Source organism: Myotis myotis, unplaced genomic scaffold (genome assembly GCF_014108235.1).
Source record: "Myotis myotis isolate mMyoMyo1 unplaced genomic scaffold, mMyoMyo1.p scaffold_m19_p_51, whole genome shotgun sequence".
Lineage (NCBI taxonomy): Eukaryota > Metazoa > Chordata > Mammalia > Chiroptera > Vespertilionidae > Myotis > Myotis myotis.
In genome coordinates, this window is record NW_023416359.1 from 422660 (window position 1) to 436499 (window position 13840).

Consider the following 13840-nt stretch of genomic DNA (forward strand, 5'->3'; position numbering starts at 1 on the left):
GGGCTCGTTTCCTGTGCTCAGCGGCATCCCCCTCCCCCCTTTCCCCCTCCCCCCCTCCCCCACTCCCCCTCCCCCCCCACTCCTCCTCCCCCCCCAAGGAAACTCACAGCAGCGATCTGTCCTTGCTGCGTCTCCCCAGTGATGACAGGCGGCCACCTGCCCGGCCAGCCCGTCCGATGATGCTGGGGAATGAAGGACGACGCCTCCTGGCCCGCGTCCCCCCCAAACCGCCCCCCCCCCCAGGCCCTGGGAGGCGAGTGAGCATCTGGCGTCCTGTCACCTTGTGTCAACGGGGGACAGCCCCCCTCCCCGGCCCCCCCACCCCCTCCCCCTTCGGAGGCTCCTCCTCAGGGTTCAAGAGACGGAATGAGCATCTTTTCCTGTCACTGGGATGTTTCATTCGGGGGATAGATTCTTGGGGGGGGGGGTTCCCGAAAGATGGGCCAATTTCCAGGGGAAGGGACTTAAAAAGTAGATTTGTATTGATGTCAGAGAAGAAGGGAGAGCATCCACGATGAGAGAGAATCAGGCGTCGGCCGCCTCCCGCACGCCCCCCACTGGGGATCGAACCCGCAACCCGGGCCTGTGCCCTTGACCGGGAATCGAACCCGGGACCTCCTGGCTCACAGGTCAATGCTCAGCCACTGAGCCCCGCCGGCCGGGCCTCCTGGAAACTTTTAACGTCACCAGTTTTGATTCCTCGAAAGAAATACTGTCCTGGCCGGTGTGGCTCAGTGGATAGAGCGTCAGCCTGCGGACTGAAGGGTCCCGGGTTCGATTCCGGCCGAGGGCACAGGCCCGGGTTGCGGGCTCCATCCCCAGTCGGGGGCGTGCAGGAGGCAGCCGGTCCGTGATTCTCTCTCCTCACGGATGTCTCTCCCTCCCTCTCCCTTCTTCTCTGAAACCAATAACAAATATATTTTTAAAAAATATTGCTCAGCTAGCCCGGGCTGGTGTGGCTCAATGGTTAGACACTTGGCCAGTGCACAGAAGGGTCTTGGGTTCGATCCCTGGTCCCCGTGGGGGCACCTGCGGGAGGCAACCGATTGATGTGTCTCTCCCTTCTCTCTCTCTCTCTCTCTCAAAAAAAAAATCAATGAGCCCAGCCAGTGTGGCTCAGTGGTTGGGCACCGACCCATGAACCAGGAGGTCAGGGTTCGATTCCCGGTCGGGGGCGCAGGCCCGGGTTGCGGGCTGCACCCCCAGTCGGGGGCTTGCGGGAGGCGGCCGGTCCGTGATTCTCTCTCCTCATGGGTGTGTGTCTGTCTCTCTCTCCCTCTCCTTTCCTCTCTGAAATCAATAAAAATATATTTTTAAAAAATCCATATTATTCCACTTAACTCTGCTCCTCCCTTGGGGGATGTCCTTCATTTTTGTTGGGGGTATTTTTTGGGGGGAAACTTCCTTTTTAAAAAAAATATAGATTCTTATTGATTTCAGAGAGGAAGGGACAGGGAGAGAGAAACATCCAGGATGAGAGAGAATAACAGATCGGCCGCCTCCTGCACGCCCCCTATTGGGGATCTAGCCCACAACTGGGGGCATGTGCCCTTGACCGGGAATCGAACCCGGGACCCTTCAGTCCGCCGGCCGACGCTCTACCCACTGAGCCACACAGGCCGGGGCCAGCACCACACCTCTGCTGGCCGTGTGGGCCCGCTGACGTCCCCATGTGCTGGGCTCCAGGCCAGAGCAGGAGCCACATTGGGGGGGACGGGGGGGATGGCTGGCTGGGAGTTTGGGGGGGATGTGGGGGAGAGAATGTGCTCGCAGTCAGCAGGATGGAGAGGAGGCAGGGCGAGATGCCCTCAGTATGCAGCCCGCGGTCTGGGTGGGCGCGGGGCCAGCCAGCCGGGATGTGAGGTGACTACAGATCACGGGGGGCTGGGGGGGGGCTGGCGGGGGGGGGGGGACCTGTTCCTCAGGGAGACGCCGGAGTAATGCACGGTCAGACCCGCGTGAGCTGCATCGACCGGCCTCCCCCTCCCTCCTCCCACGGCGGGACTCGTTGACACAGGCCGGCCTGTGGAATTAGATAAAGTCAAGGGCTCGCGAAATTAATGGGAGGCTGTCAGCCGAGAGGGGGAGGGCGAGGTGCAGCGGGGGGAGGCCGGGGGGCCCCCTGAGAGGGGGGCCGTGTCAGGGCAGGAAAGAGCAGCACGTGTGTGCGTGCATGTGTGTGCGTGTGCGTTAGGGAGTTTGCAGGGACGAGCCTAAAGAACAAATAGGTTGCATTTGTATGCAGCACCGAGAACTGATTTTTATGTTTATTTTTCTATCTACGAGAGGCCCGGTGCACGAATTCGGGCCAAGACCGGCCGAAACCGGCTCTCCGACATCCCCCGAGGGGTCCCGGATGGAGAGAGGGTGCCGGCCAGGCCGAGGGACTCCCACCGGTGCAGGACTGGGGCCGGGGAGGGGCCGTGGGAGGGCTCCAGGGCGGGTCCGGCCCGTCTCGCTCAATCCCAATCAGCCGGACCCCAGGAGCAAGCTCACCTACCGGTGGGAGCGTCTGCCCCCTGGTGGTCAGTGCACGTCATAGCAGCTGGTCGACTGGTCCACTGTCTGCCCCCTGGTGGTCAGTGCACGTCATAGCGACTGGTTGACCGGTCGATTGCCCCCTGGTGGTCAGTGCACGTCATAGCAGCTGGTCGACTGGTCCACTGTCTGCCCCCTGGTGGTCAGTGCACGTCATAGCGACTGGTTGACTGGTCGATTGCCCCCTGGTGGTCAGTGCACGTCATAGCGAGTGGTTTAAGCCGCCTTAGCATATCATTAGCATAGAACGCTTTGATTGGTTGAACGGACGACCAGACGACCAGACACTTAGCATATTAGGCTTTTATTATATAGGATCTATCTATTTATTTTTTGTTAATCCTCACCAGAGGATTCTTGCCGTTGATTTTTGGAGAGAGTGGAAGGGGAGGGGAGGGAGGGAGAGAGAGAAACATTGATGTGAGAGAGACACACACACATTGGTTGCCTCCCACACGTGCCCCGACCGGGACTCGGAATCGAACCTGCAACCCAGGTACCTGCCCTGGACTGGAATTCGAACCTGAGACCCTTCCATCCAAGGACCACACTCTAACCACTGAGCCACACCTGATAGGGCGTGTATACATTTGGGGGGGCGGGTGGAAATCTTATATATTATACTCACACTGCCAATGGATTGATTTTTTAAAAATATATATTTTTATTGAGTTCAGACAGGAATGGAGAGGGAGAGAGAGAGAGAGACATCCACGATGAGAGAGAATCATGGATCGGCTGCCTCCTGCACGCCCCCTGCTGGGGATCGAGCTGAAAAAAACCGGGAATCGAACCGTGACCTCCTGGTTCATAGGTCGATGCTCAACCGCTGGGCCACACGGGCCGGGCTGGGCTCCTGATTCTTATCCTGTTAAAGGAGCAGGTTGTTTAATTTTAGGATAAATGTATATTTCTGCCAGGACATGAGGAACACAGGATCCTGCCTGGCTGACGAAGCGCTATAGACTTCAGGTGTTCACTCTGTCGGCGCATGCCTCAGCCACTTTCCCCCACAGTTTATTATTATTATTAATTACTATTATTATTACTAGAGGCCCGATGTGCAATAATGGGCCTTCCTTCCCTTGGCTGCCAGCATCGCCTTCGCTCCAGCTGGACCTGCCTTTCCGCCTTCCCACACTGCCCAGAGGCCGGGAGTGGCTGAGGTGGTGCAGAACGCCCCCGGCTGCTTGGTGCCTGCGTATGCAAATTAACCCACCATCTTTGTCGGGTTAATTTGCATGCTCACTCCTGATTGGCTGGTGGGCGTTACGAAGGTACGGTCAATTTGCATCTTTCCCTTTTATTAGTGTCGATTATTATTATTATCCAGGTTTGTCAAGAATAAAAGCTCCCAATCGCTTCGGATCAACACCGGAGAGCACAGACCACATGAAATCCCCGTATTTGGATTTTTAAACCCGAACCCGGCCAGGTCACAGCGACACGCTGCCTTATCTATGGCTTTTAATAAAAGCACAGCAAGCCGGCCGCATGCTATTTGCAGAGGGGAGCTGACCCCGGAGGTGGGAGGCGTGCCCTCCAGCCACCACGGGCATTTGCCTGAGGGGAGAGAACGCTTTTTGCCGACCCTTTAAGCACCGAGGGCCAATACGACAGCTTAGGTCAGACGCGGAGAAACTATGCTATTTCCACGGGCGACGGACGGGGAGGGCAGCCTTCGAACGTGTGTGTAAAATATCTCCGTGGCTCTTCACGACACAGCCTCGGGGAGGCAGCCCACCCCATCACAGGGCACCCCATCTGTTCAGTGCATTGTGGGAAGGTGCCCCCTGGGGGCAGGTGCCTGGACACAGGGATGCTCAGAACCTCAGCCGATGCCATCATTGCATGAGTGGGTCATGGAGGGGGCAGGGGCCCAGACGGGGACCAATGAGAAGCAGACGACAGAGAACCCGGCTGGTGTGGCTCAGTGGATAGAGCATCGGCCCAGGAACTGGAAGGTCAGGGTTCGATTCCTGGTCAAGGGCACAGGCCCGGGTTGCAGGCTTGGTCCCCAGTAGGGGGCGTGCAGGAGGCACCCGGCCCATGATTCTCTCTCATCATGGATGTTTCTCTCTCTCTCCTTCCCTCTCCTTTATTTTCTCTGAAATCAATAAAAAATTTTAAAAAAACACACATTTTTTTGTTGTTGTTAATCCTCCACCCAGGATATTTTTCCATTGGTTTTTTTTTAGAGAGCGCGGAAGGGAGGGGGAGACACAGAAAGAGAGAAACATCCATGTGAGAGAGACGCACCCATTGGTTGCCTCCCACCAGGGCTGGGGATCAAGCCTACCACCCAGGCACATGCCCTTGACCGGAATCGAACCCGGGACCCTTCCGCCCGCAGGCTGACGCTCTATCCACTGAGCCACACCGGCCAGTGCAATGAAAAAACACCTAAACTAATAAAAGTGTAATATGCTAATTAGACCGGACAACTTCCGGACATCCTTCCGGACAAAGCCACGGTGGCGGGGGCCGAGGCAGACGTGGTGAGGGGCGACCGGGCCGGCAGGGGAGAGCAGTTAGGGGTGATCAAGCAGGCAGAGTGGTTAGGGGCGACCGGGCAGGCAGGCAGGTGAGCAGTGAGGAGCCAGCGGCCCCGGATTGCGAGAGGGATGTCCGACGGCCGGTTTAGGCCCGATCCCGCCCCCGAGGGCTCCTGGAATGGAGAGGGTGCAGGCCGGGCTGAGGGACCCCTGCTCTGTGCACGAATTTCATGCACCGGGCCTCTAGGTGGGTTTTTTGTCTGTTTTGTTTTTTTTTTAAGGCAAAGCAGGAAGAATTGGGGGTGCCTTGGTTACTTGCATCTAAGAGAAGCCAGTGGGATGCAAATTTCCCAGAGCCCCCTGGTTGTGTGTGTGTTGGGGGGCGGGGACGGGGTTGGGGGGGGCCTTTGGTGGAATAAATGGAACCGACACCACAGCCGTGGGGTGAAGAGGGGAGGTTAGGGGGGATGAGGGGCGCACGGAGGAGACGGGGGAGGGAGAACCCCTTCAGCCAGAGCGAAGGTGGAACCGAGAGGGTGTGAGAGGCACAGTCCCCCCTCCCCGCACCCCGGCCCTAATTCTCATTTCCCAAACCTCCCGCGAGGCTGCCCATGCAGCCATCCGTCTTCATCGAGGGCCCCGCTAAGAGCCTCCTGCTGTAGAAACAGCTGCATAATTCATAGGCAGCGAGCTCCCAGGCCTGGCAGGCCGGCCGTGCCAGCAAGAAATCAGGCTCCCCTCCCGGCCGGCCGGCCGGCGGGGCTCAGGGGTTGAGCGTCGCCCTAGGAACCAGGAGGTCCTGGGTTCGATTCCCGGTCAAGGGCACAGGCCCGGGTCACAGGCTCCATCCCCAGTGGGGGGCGTGCAGGAGGCGGCCGGCCCTTGATTCTCTCTCTCAATTGGATGTTTCTCTCTCCCTCCCTCTCCCTCTCCCTTCCTCGCTGAAATCAATAAAAATATATATATTTTTAAAAAAGATGCAGTGATTTAATCTATGTCAACACCCAGCTGCAGAATTCCTACTAGGTCATGACTCTTGAAGACGGGACTCAGTGAAGATAATGGAGTCCATGCCTGTCTGCAGCCTACTATTTTAAAAAAATCTATATCTATACCTATACCTATATCTATATCTATATCTATATCTATATCTATATCTATATCTATATCTATATCTATATCTATATCTATATCTATATGTCTATATCTATATCTATATCTATATCTATATCTATATCTATATCTATATCTATATCTATATCTATATCTATATCTATATCTATATCTATCTGTCTGTATCATCTATATCTATATCTATCTATATATCTATATATCTATATATCTATATCTGTCTGTATCATCTATATCTATATCTATATCTATATCTATATCTATATCTATATCTATATCTATATCTATCTATATATCTATATCTATATATCTATATCTATATATCTATATCTATCTGTCTATATCATCTATATCTATATCTATCTGTCTATATCTATATCTGTCTATATCATCTATATCTATATCTATCTGTCTATATCTATATATCTATATCTATATATCTATATCTATATCTATATCTATATCTATATCTATATCTATAATAAAAGCCTAATATGCTAATTAGATCGGACAGCCGAACGACCTTCCGGACATCCTTCCAGACAACCTTCCGGATGAAGCCGGGGCTGTAAGGGCCGAGCTCCTTGCATGAATTTCATGCATTGGGCCTCTAGTATGTGTGTGTGTGTGTGTGTGTGTGTGTGTGTGTGTGTGTGTGTGTGTATGTATAAATATATATATATGTATATTGATTTCAGAGAGGAAAAGAAAGAGAAATAGCAACATCAATGATGAGAGAGAACCATGGACCGGCCGCCTCCTGCACGCCCCCTACTGGAGATCAAGCCTGCAACCGGGCCTGTGCTCTTGACCGGGACTCGAACCCTGACCTCCTGGTTCACAGGTGGACGCTCGACCACTGAGCCACACCGGCCGGGCTGCAGCCTTCTGTCGACGAGGACCCCACCTGTCAAATAGAGAATTCCGGAATCGTATAGGCCCGACGGAGGAAACAGTGTTGTCTTCCCCTCCAAGCTTCCCCCCCACCCCCCCGGTTTTCCGTTAGGTCAACCGAAGGACTCACCATGTCTTAGAACAATCCCCATGGCCCGTCCACACACACGTTTTTCTCTCGTCTTCTCCGCTGCGGGTCTTGCAGACTTCCAGACGCACAGCTAAAAATAAGGATGTGAGGAGATTCAATCACTGCTGTTCTTTTATTTAAAGCTCCGGACGGTTGCGGAGAAAAATCCCTGGTTGGAGGGGGGGGGGGGGGTGGATGGAGAGGAGAGATTAGAAACATTGAATAAGAAAGTCATTATGCACCATCCCTCATCCCGCGTGCCCTGCCTCGAGATCCTGAATTTTAAGAAGGGCTCCGGGGGACGGTGAGGGTTTGCACGGAGTGCATCGGCCGACCCCACAAAACGGCTCCCCCGGGGGGCGTTTGGATAAGCACCTCCGAGATCACACGGGTGTTTAAAACCGTTCCTTTCTACCGCGGGCACCGTCTTCTCTGTTTCCGGAGGCGATTAGGATGGCCTCGCGAGCATTCGCCAGTGGTCCATATGCTCATTGCTAATCGGGAGATTGTCCGAGATGATGGCTGTAGTTCATTGGGCAAACCTATATATATGAAAGGCTAATAGGCTAATTAGACCGAACATCATCCGGACGTCCTTCCGGACAAAGCCACGGTGGTCGGGGCTGAGGCAGAGGTGGTTAGGAGCAATCAGGCCGGCAGGGGAGAGCAGTGAGGGGGTGATCAGGCCAGCAGGTGGAGGTGCTTAGGGGCGATCAGGAAGGCAGGCAGGTGAGCGGTTAGGAGCCCTGAGCGGGAATCAAACTGTGACCTCCTGGTTCATAGGTTGACGCTTAACCAATGAGCTACACTGGCCTGGCTGGGGCTGAGCCACTCTTGGTCCTGGGAGGCCGTCCTGTGCATGGGGTGGGGCCTTTGAGCCTCCTGCCTCACCCCTCCCCCTAGTTTGTGACAACCAAGAATGTCCCCAGACGTTCTAACTGGTGTGGCTCAGTGGATAGAGCGTCGGCCTGAGGACTGAAGGGTCCCGGGTTCGATTCAGGTCAAGGGCATGTACCTTAGTTGCGGGCACATCCCCAGTGGGGGGCGTGCAGGAGGCAGCTGATCGACGTTTCTCTCTCATCGATGTTCCTAACTCTCCATCCCTCTCCCTTCCTCTCTGTAAAAAAACACACACAATGAAATACATATTAAAAATAAAAAAAAAGAATGTCCCCATAACAGTTCAATCCCTCCCCATGAAACCGTGAATCTCAATAATTTCCCTAAATGGAAACGGGTTCAATGCTCCAATCGAAAGGCGTCGGGTAGCTGAACGGACACAGAAACACGACCCAACTGTACGCTGTCTGTACGATAGACCCGCCTCAGAACCAAAGGCACACCCAGGACGAGAGTGAAGGGATGGGAAAAATTCCCCATGGAAATGGAAAAGAAATTTTAAAAAAAGTGGGAGTAACCACACGCGTATCCGACGAAACAGACTTTAAAAGCCTCACGCTTCGCGAAATAACCCAGTAGGAGAAAAGATAAGCTTCGTATGATCTCACTCGTGTGTGGAATCTGTTGAACAGCCTAAACTGATGAACAAAAAATAGAGCCAGAGGTGGGGGGGGAAATATACGACAATACAATGGGAGTCATCCTGTTATTGGCAGATTCTTAATATTTCCTACCACTTCTGGGATATCGTACTATGGTAGTACCGTTTTGCTAATATTATGACACTTCAAATCCACTTGTTCTTGAAATATTAATGTTTATTACATGTTATCTATAGATATAAAAACCTAAGCGACCATTACGACCGGTCGACCGGTTGCTATGACGCCCACTGACCACCAGGGGGTAGATGCTCAACGCAGGAGCTGCCCCCTGGTGGTCAGTACACTCCCACAGCCAACCTCCCATGGTCCCTACCCCCGCTGCCAGCTGGCCCCGACCGACACCGATCGCTGGCCAGCCCGAGGAACCCCACCCGTGCACGAATTTGTGCACTGGGCCTCTAGTATTACTATATGTAAGATCATTTCCCTTGAATAATTGGTGTCTATTGCATGCAACATTACCATACTTAAGGTCGTTTTTCTTGCGATAGTAACCTTTATTGCATGCAACGTCATTACATTTCAGATCGCTTTTTTTTGAAATATTAAGGTGTATTGCAGGCAGCATTGTTACACTGAAAACCGTTTTTCTTGAAATAAAAAATTGAAAAAGAGAAAAGAAATTATGAATTTCCCTGAGCTGGTGTCATGTCGGCCCTCCTTGCCCCCGCCCGTGAGCTGGGCTTTCTGAAGGACACACCGTGACCTTGGCACGGGAGGTGCCCCCACCCCCCAGGGGCAGGATTCCGGAGACGAGCAGGCCCTGGGGCGGCCGCACACCTGCTCCAAAGCCTGAAGAAACGAGACGACGGTGCTCGAACCCAACCCCTGGGGTGTCGATGGGGCTCTATCCGATAATTAGCTCCTCTCACCACCCGGGCAGGAAGAGGAACTTGCAGATGCTTGTTCTGCAGGCTCTCGAACCCGGTAATTGTCTCCTCGGCAGCCCAGGTGGGCTGCCCCCTCCGCGCTCTCTTCCCCACTTCACTCCCCTCCCGCGACGGGCACTTTGGCAATTAGCATCCAAAGCAGAGAGAGAGAGAGATTTACGGCTCTGGCTCTTTGCAGAGAAGTGTGAGGGTCTCCGTTCGTTGGGCGGCTGGGGGGAAAACCATATTTTCTTATGGATTTCAAAGACGAAGGGAGAGGGAAAGACAGAAACATCAGTGATGAGAATCATGGATCGGCTGCCTCTTGCACGTCCCCAGGCTGGGGATTGAGCCTCAACCCGGGCATGTGCCCTTGACCAGGAATCGAACCCGGGACCCTTCCATCCACAGGCTGATGCTCTATCCACTGAGCCACACCAGCTAGGCCCATATCCTTGATATTGAAAGGTCTATTGTGCCCCATAGCTTTGTTTTATTTTATTTTTCTTATTTTATTTTATTTATTTTATTTTATTTATTTTATTTCATTTCATTTCATTTTATTTTTCTGCCCATCTATATATATAAAAAGCCAGCGACTGCAATGCCGTAATGACCAGAACCACCGGGCGCTATGACGCCCACTGCGGCCAGCAAAGCGGCCTGATGGGGTGCGGGGCTTGCCGGCCAACCTCCCGTGGCTCCTTCCTCCAGCTGGCCCTGCCCCCCATCAGCCCCCACCACCCCCATTGGCCTGCAGCCCCTCCCCACAGCCAGCTCTGCCCCCCGATCGCCACCCCTCCCCCCCCCAATTGGGGCTGGGCCGGCCGGACTCCACCGGTGCATGAATTCGTGCACTGGGCCTCTGGGAGCTTTAGAACAGCCTTGCGGGCAAGGGGCTGGTGAGGCAAGTGATGATGGAAAAAATACCAACAGCTATTCATTGCATAGAATTATGTGTGTGTATATGTATATATTTTTATTGATCTCAGAGAGGAAGGGGGAGAGAGAGAGAGATAGAAACATCCATGACGAGACAGAATCATGGACCGGCTGCCTCCTGCACGCCCCCTACTGGGGATTGAGCCCACAACCCTGGGCAGGTGCCCTTGACCGGGACTCGAACCCGCGACCTCCCGATCCATAGGTCGACATGCAACCACTGAGCCAGACCAGTCATGCAAATAGGTATTTTCTCACTCAAAAAGGGGCCCCTTTGGCTGATGGGAAAGAAAAACTCACTTTGATACCGAATGTCTTCATTGCGGAAGGCGACGGAGAAAACAGGGGCTGTGTTTATGGCCGGGTTTCTCAGGCACAAGCCTGGCTCTGGGGGGAAAAAATAAAATAAAATAAAATAAAATAAAATAAAATAAAATAAAATAAAATAAAAAGATCTCTGTAATGCGATTCTGACAGAAGCCCAATTTGCAAGCAGTAAATTCTCCCTCCAAAGTTCCCTGAATAAATTACCGGCGAAATGTATTCTTCAGCGAGCAGGCGAATTAGCCGGGGGTCAGGGGTTATCAAAAACGAGCCCATTAAATTTTTCACGACATCTGCCAGAAATAATGACTTTGATTCGCCGGGACTCGCCAATCCATCATTTTTCTTTCTTTTTTTTTTTTTTCCTGACATCTCTGAGATCACAGGGGCCATGATCAGTGCGGGCAACGCGTGATTTTCGGCAGTGAGAATGCATCTTACACACATAAAAAACTCACGGCGTGGCCGGCGTGGCTCCGTGGTTGAGCGTGGACCTATGACCCAGGAGGTCACGGCTCGGTTCCCGGTCAAGGGCACATGCCCGGGTTGCGGGCTGGGTCTCTGACCTCCTGGTTCGTAGCTCAAGGCTCACCCACGGAGCCAGGCCTCAGGGCGCTGCTGCATTTTAACGCAAATTCATTCATGTGTGTGGGTGGCAGCCACGCTGGCAGGTGTGAAGTGGTGCCTCAAGGTCCTTTAAACCTGCATCTCCCTGATGCTGTGACCTTGAGCATCCTTCCGTACGTCTCTTGGCCACCTGTATGTCCTCTTTGGAGAAGTGTCTATTCAGATCCTCTGCCCATGTCTTTCTTTTTTTTTTTTTTTTTTAATTAAATTATTTCTCTCCCTTTTGTTGAATTGCGGGAATTCTTTATATAGAGGGTGTCCCAAAATTCACGCAAGAAGTGATTTTGATAGAAAACACAGGTTTATCATTAAAAGTTGTGAATTTTTTATTGATTCATAAAGGACACAGTCTAGGGTTTATGGATGGAACAGCACATCGGGTCCATGGCCTCCCCGGCTCTGCTGGCACAGACGCGAAGCTGCGGTCTCCATTGGTCTTCCTGGTCCCTGCTCCTGGGCCATCATTGGTCCTTGGTGATGCTGATCGAATCGAAGGGATTGACATCCAAGGGCAACAGACATTAGAATCTGATTCAATCAACCGAGTCCAATCAGGCTTTTATTTTTTTTATTTTTGTTGTTGTGAATGCTCACGCAGAATTCAAATCTTGCGTGAATTTTGGGACACCCTATATTTTGGAAATTAACCCCTTATCCAATGTATCATTGGCAATATGTTCTCCCGGCCCCCCCCCCTCCCCCGGTCCCCATATAGTGGGTTCCCTTTTCATTTTGAGGACGGAGGTCAATGGAGAGATAAAAGGGAACGTTTATAATACTTTCAACAATAAAGATAATTGTTTAAAAAACATACTAGAGGCCCAGTGCACGAAATCGCGCAAGACCCCGACCGGGTCCACTGCCTCACCGCGCACACAGCCTCCCGGTGGCCAGTCTTTGGTCGTTACGGCGTGATGGCCAAGGGGTTTTTATAATAGAGATATTTATTGATTTCAGAGAGGAAGAGAGAGGGAGGGAGGGAGAGAGAGAAACATCCATGATGAGAGAGGATCCTGGATTGGCTCATCCATCTCCCAGGACTGTAGGAACACCGTGATGGCAGGGGACCGCGGCGTACGGCCTAGGGGGACATTGAGTGTCTTACCTCCGCCGCCGTCCACACCCACCCGGGCAGGGAGCCTCCTTGCATTTGGAAAATCCTCCCCCCACCCCACCGCCTGCCCCCCACCTCCCCAGAGTGGTTCTCACACTGCTTCGGAGACGGGGTGTCTGTGGGGCACTGCAGAAGAATTCTTTCCGTGGGCCCGACAGGAATGATGACTCAATTCGGGAATGTGGGCATAAACAGGCCATTCTTGCCCGGGGCGGTCGGGGGGGGGGGGGGTCATGGGGAGGGGGGGGGAGCAGTTCCCGGGACTTGGCAGGGGTTGGAGCGGCTGAACTATTTTAGGAATGTGGCTTATTCTTCGTGGCGGCGAGTCCATCATTGTGGCTAATCCGGCCTGGATGGTGGGAAATCCCTCCAGACACCCTCTTCTTTTCACAGGAGACGCGGCCCAAGAGGAACAGAGAGATGGGGGCGCTCGACCCAAATGCAGAGGAGACGGACGGGAGATTATAAAAAGGACGATGGTGGTTGTCCCGTCACCGCCAGGTTATACAGAATAAGATGCCAGGGATGGCGAACCTATGACAGGCGAACTCATTTTCTGGGTTGATTTTTCTTTGTTCAATGGCATTTAAATATATAAGATAAACATCAGAAATATAAGTCTCTGTTTTACTACGGTGGCAAAGATCAAAGAATTTCTCTAGGTGACACGGCACCAGAGTTAAGTGTGGGTTTTTCAAAATGCTGGCTCGCCGAGCTCAAAAGGTCCGCCATCGCTGCCCTAGGCTGACCTCAGATTGTGTTGGGAAAGTTCCCCTTTTCTTGATTGAAAAAGACTCAAATTTTTCTTGAAAGAGTGGCAATTTCTGTCCTAGCAGGTCGTTCAACATGTCTATGTATCCATCTGTCTGTATTTTTAAATATATTTTATATTGATTTCAGAGAGGAAGCATCTGTCTGTATTTTTAAATATATTTTTTATTGATTTCGGAGAGGAAGGGAGAGGAAGAGAGAGAGAGAAACATCCATGAGGAGAGAGACTCATCGATCGGCCGCCTCCTGCACGGCCCCCCGCTGGGCATCGAGCCCGCAACCCCGGGCCTGTGCCCTTGACCGGGAATCGAACCCGGGACCCTTCAGTCCGCAGGCCGACGCCCCCTCCACTGAGCCACACCAGCCAGGGCTAATTACCAGGCTTTCGATGAAAACAGGTATTTTCAGCATTTCTGTGTTTACGGCAACAAAAGCTCACA